Genomic DNA, 6,307 nt, shown 5'->3' with positions numbered 1-6,307 from the left:
ACTGACTTAGGTCCTGCTTTTTGAAAATTTCAGCTATGTTTTATAATTTTCATTACAAAGGTCTTTCTCATCTTTTGTTAAGTTTTTCCTATTTATGTTACTTTCTTATATTAGAAAAATATTTTAAATTTCCTTTTATACATATATATATATATATATATATATATATATATATATATTTCTCTCCTATTTACTTTCTTAGACCAGCTTTATATTGGTTAATATCTTTTTCATTCTTTTACTGTTTGCATCCTTACATTTCAAGTAAGTTTCTTGTCAATTTTATTTAGTTATATTTTTTTAACCACTCTCATAATCTTGTATTTTTTAGTTGAAATGTATTTATTATTTAGTTGGATTTAAATCTATCACAATATATCTATTTTGTTTCCCAGATGTGAAATTCTTACTTATACTTATGGCTCTCATGTAGCTACATTTATTTCCTATATCATGACTTTTCATATATTAGCCAGCAATATTCTCTCTTTGCTTATGGGCGTAGGGCATCCAATGACAGATCATATTTCCCATTTTGCCAGGTGTGGCTGTGAGATCATTTCAAACTTGTGGAAAGTTTGATAAAATGATGGGTGAAATGTGTAGGCTTTCACCAACTTAAAATATACACACACTCTCACTATATATATATATATATATATATATATATATATATATATATATATACACGATCTCTTTTTCCATACTTAGTCTCATTTTGCCTAAAATATGAAAGAATCAGTAACCCAAATTTGTCTGGGTAGAGGAGGGTGATGTTCCAGAATGTCAAAGTGACAAGTTAGAAAGAATCCAAGTCCTAGAATATTTTGGTTCATCCCAGCTGCCCTACCAGCTGAATTTGGCCACAATCTACTGGAAAGAAAAATATACTTCCATCATATAAATAAGTCACTGTACTTTGAAGATTTTAATTTATTTGTTTATGCCCAGTTAACATTGAGGTAAATATTAATAAGACCTATTATCCTATAGCTATTTATAAAGATTATTCATAATTAAACATATTAGCATCTGTCACAGCTTGCACGATAATTTTAAGGTGCTTCTTACATATAACACATACAAATTTGATTTTGTTTGGCTGTGTCCCCACCCAAAATCTCATTTTTTTTTTTTTTGAGACAGCGTGTCACTCTGTCAGCCAGGCTGGAGTGTAGTGGTGCAGTCTCAACTCACTGCTGTCTTTCCCACCACTGGTTCAAGCAATTTTCCTGCTTCAGCCTCCTGAGTAGCTGGGATTATAGTCATGCACCACCACAACCGGATAATTTTTGTATTTTTAACAGAGACAGGGTTTCATCATGTTGGCTTGGCTAGTCTCAAACTTCTACCTCAAGTGATCCACCCACTTTGCCCTCCCAATGTGCTGGGGTTACAGGCCCAAAATCTCATCTTGAATTGTAATAACCCACATATGTCAAGTGTGGGACTAGGTGGAGGTAATTGAATCATGGGGTTGGTTTCCCCCATACTGTTCTCATGATAGTGAGTGAGTTCTCATGAGATCTGATGGTTTTATAAGGGGCTTTTCCCTTTGCTCAGCTCTCATTCTCTCTCCTGCCCTCATGTGTAAAAAGACATGTTTGCTTCCCTTTCTACCATGATTGTAAGTTTCCTGAGGCCTCCCCAGCATGCAAAACTGTGAGTCAATTAAACCTCTCTTCCTTATAAATTACCCAGTCTCAGCTATGTCTCTATTAGTAGCAGAAAAATGGACTATGACAATATTCAATAAATTAAACTTTGATGTTTTGATTCAAAAGGTTGTGATACCAACCCTCTCTTTTGTCCCAGTAAGTACATTTTTTTAAAACTAAAAAACTTTTATGTTTTTATAGGCTAAAAAGATAATGACAGATTTCAAGTAGCAGAGAAACAGTATTCTCCTAAACAGTCCTATCCTTTGAATATATAATATTTACTGTGCTACATCCTAAATACACTCGAGATCCTAACCAGTGCTGCAGTGCAGAAACCAGTTTTGGCTTTTCCACGTAACTCTTGTGCAACCAGTAAGTTATTTACATTTACTGAGCAATTATATAATGAATTATATCATGGATGTGGACACATCAATGAACTAGTCAGAAGTAAAGGTTTACCTTCATATATTGTCTTTGTTTCTTTCTTTCAACCTCTCTCTTTTTACTGGGAGGAGTAATATCTTTCATTGGTTTTGGCATCAGAGTAATGCTAATAAACTGGGAAGCATTCCATCTTCTTCTATTTTCAGGAAAAGATTGTGGAAAATTGGTATTCATTTATCTTTAAAAGTTTTGTAGATTTCTTCAGTAAAACTATCTGTGTCTGCGGTATTATTTTTTGAGAGCTTTTAAATTATAAATTCAATTTCTTCAGTGATTTTAGGACTATGCAAATTATTGCATCATCATGGTTAACTTGGTATTTTGTGATTTTTAAAAAATTGATTCTCTTTTTCTAATTTTATGTACATAAAGTTTTTCATTCTATTATTACCTTTTTAATTGCTGCCATTTCTACAGTAATGTCTCCAATTTGATTATCTGTTTCATTTTTGGTAACTTCTCTCTTTGTATTTTTGTCAGTCTTGCTGTAGAGATATATATATATATTTGTCAATCTTGCTGTAGATATATATATATTTGTCAATCTTGCTGTAGATATAGATATATCTATATATTTGTATCTTAAAATATATGTAGCTGTATCTACAGCAAGATTGACAAATTTATATATAAAATAAATATATGTATAATATATTTAAATATGTAAATATTATTATATATTTACATATTTAAATATATATCTTTAAAAATATATCTTAAAACATATAAATATTATATATTTATACATAATATATATCTATAATATATAAATATTTATATATTTTAAGATATATGTATCTTAAAATGTATATGTATTATATATTTGTATCAAGCCAAAAATTGAAATACTGCAAATGTCCATCAATGAGTAATATATATATATAATATATAATATATATATTTTAAGATATACATATATTTTGTCAATCTTGCTGTAGAGAGAGATATATATATAATCAACTTTTGTTGCATTGACTTTTAAATTTGTGTTTCTATTTTTAATTTTATTCGCTTCTGCTTTTATTTTTATTAGTTCTTTTTCTGCTTAATTACTTAAATATTGGTTATATTGTACTTTCATTTTCATTTAGTTCTACATACTTTTAAATATATCCTTTGATGCTGCAACTCTGACCTATATTTAGATATATGTTTATCAATATCCATATATAGAGAGTTTTTTCTGTTGTTTTTCTGTTATTGATTCCTAGCTGGATCCCATTTTGAAAAATAATTCACTATGATTTCAATTATTTTACATTTTCTGAGGTCTGTCTTGGTGAATATTCCTCAGGCATTTGGAAAGTGTCAGTTTTACTGTTTTTGGGTAGATATTCTATATATGCCAATCTAACTATAGGTTTTCTATGTCCTTGTTATCTAGCTACCACTTGTGTCAGTTCCTAAAAGTGGGATGTTGAAGTTCTTAATAATTCTGAATTTGTTCATGTTTTTTTTTCAACTCTTTTTTAGTTTCATGTATTTTATTTCAAGGGTCCTTGTTTGGTTGATACATTTTTAGTATTGTGTATTATCATGCAATGATTTTAACCTTTTATACTTTTACTGTTTTGTCTATTCAATTCCCATTTTTGTATCTATTAATTTTCTTTTCTCTATAGTTTATATATTTAAATTTCAATATACCACTCACTCATGCTTCTTTGAATAACATTTGCATGGTAAATTGTGTTCCATTCTTTTACCTTCAGCTTACTTTTGTCCTTTAATTTGAAGATAGTTTATTGAAGGAGGATACAGTTAAGTCATGTTTTATATCCATTCTGCTAGTCCATGTCTTTTGTTTGGTATATTTAGCTCATTTACATTTAAGATAATTATTGATAAGTTAGAACTTAAGTCTGACATGTTAAATTTGTTTTCTGGGTTTTTTGCTTCTGATTCTTGTCCCTAAGTATATTTTGTTTTTTTTTTTTAAAACATAGCTTAATAAATCATCTTGATTTATTTATAGTATATTTGAGTGTGTCTTTTTTATGGTTTTTAAAGTGGTTGCTGTCAGTCTTATAATACAAAAATATACAAAAATTGGTATAAAGATAAAATGAGATTATATGTATTAATATTAATAATAAAATGTTTTCAAGTAGGAGGATGCTAGTGATCATTATTACCCTGATAACCCAACTAAAAACCAGAGTTGTTTGACTTAAATATATTTTTACATATCCATATGTTTACCTTATAAAAAACAAAACAGTTTATTTGCAATTACAGAGCTTCTATTTTACATGAACTATGAAATAGATAGGAATTCATGGTTCCTCTAGGAGATAAACATAAAATTATCATATGACCCTGCAATTCTATTTCTACATATATACCCAAAAGAAAATAAAATATGACTACAAGGAAACATGTATACAAACATTTTTATCAAGTCAAACATTGAAATACTGCAAATGTCCATCAATGAGTGGGTAAACAAACTGTGCATATATATATATGTGTGTGTGTGTGTGTATATATATATATATATATAGTATTGTAATGCTCCAAAACCATTATGCTAAGTAGAATAATCCAGAACAGAAAATTTTATATTGAATCTTTCTTATAAATATGATATATCCAGAATAGGCAAATCTAGGGTAGGAGGTGAAAAAAAATTACTAAATGTGTACTGGGCACTTTTATGGAGTAATAAAATAGTTTTGAAATAAGAGATTAGAGCATATGGCTATACAATGTTGTGAATAGACTACCTATTACTGAAATGTGCACTTTAAAATGGTAAATCTTATTCTAACTATGGATTTCATTCCATTAAAATATACTTAAAATCAATTAAGGAACACTGACTTGATTGCAAGCTCCTTGAGGGAAACTACATTTATATCTCCTGCCTAAGACCCCAGTAAATTCAGAAACTGGACAGCTGAGCATAAATTCTTGTTGACTATAAGTTTATTCAAATTACCTCAAAAAGCATAGCAAGCAATATCATTGCAATAAGGACAACTTAAACTACCACTTGTTAAGCAACAACAAAAGCATGTGGTAACCATTCGGTGATAAAAACAGTCAAACTCTGGAAAATATTTTGAGAGATTTATTCTGAGCCAATACGAGGACTATGGTGTAGCTGCAGGGAGTTCTGAGAACATGTGCCAACGTGTTGTCAGGCTACAGCTTAGTTTCATACATTTTAGAGAGACATAAGACATCAATCAATACATGTAAAATGCACATTGGTTCAGTCTAGAAAGGCGGGACACTCAAAGCTGAGAAAGGCAGCTTCCAGGTCATAGGTGGATTCAAAGATTTTGTTTATTTTATTTTAATTTTTTCATTTTCAGTTTTTATGAGTACATAGTAGGAGTGTGTGTCTGGTTGGATGGATGTATAGATAGATAGATAGATAGATAGATAGATAGATAGATAGATAGATAGATAGATAGTAGGTGTATCTATTTATAGGCTATATGATATGTTCTGATGCAGGCATGCAATGTGAAATAAGCACATCATGAAGAATGGGATATTCATTTTCTCAAGCATTTGTCCATTGAGTCACATACAATTCAATTACCCTTAAGTTATTTTGAAATGTAATTAGTTATTATTGACTATAATCACCCTGTTGTACTATCGCATAGCAGGTCTTATTTTTTCTAATTTTTTTTTTTTGTTCTCATTAGTAATCACCTCCTCTCTGTCCCCACTCCCCTATGACACTTCCCAGCCTCTAGTAACCATCTTTCTACTCTCTATGTCCATTAGTTCAATCATTTTGAATTTTAGATCCCACAAATAAGGGAGAACATGTTGATTGGCAACTGCTTGAAAGAGTTAAGTGATTATCTAAAGACCTGGAATCCATAGAAAGGAGTATCTGGGTTGTAGAGACCAAGATTTTTATCCTGCAGATGAAGCCTACAGGTAGCAGGCTTCATAGAGAACAGTTTGTAAATGTTGCTTATCAGCCATAAAAAAAAAAGGTGTCAGACTTAGTTTATTCTGTCTTGAGTTAGGAAAGATCTGGAAAGAGAAGGGGATTCTCTACAGAATGTACATTTTCCCCACAAGAGACAGCTTTGCAGGGCCATTTCAAAATATGTCAAGGAAATATATTTTGCGGTAAACTACTGTCTCATGTTGGTATCTTATTGCTACAAATAGCCTGTTTTGTCCTCTTACGGTCTCTGTTTTAATATTAATGCTAGTCAGCTGTGCCT

Source organism: Aotus nancymaae, unplaced genomic scaffold (assembly GCF_030222135.1).
Source record: "Aotus nancymaae isolate 86718 unplaced genomic scaffold, 86718_ANA_hifiasm-v0.15.2.pri h1tg000009l, whole genome shotgun sequence".
Taxonomy (NCBI): domain Eukaryota; kingdom Metazoa; phylum Chordata; class Mammalia; order Primates; family Aotidae; genus Aotus; species Aotus nancymaae.
Note: the sequence above shows the minus strand (reverse complement) of the source record.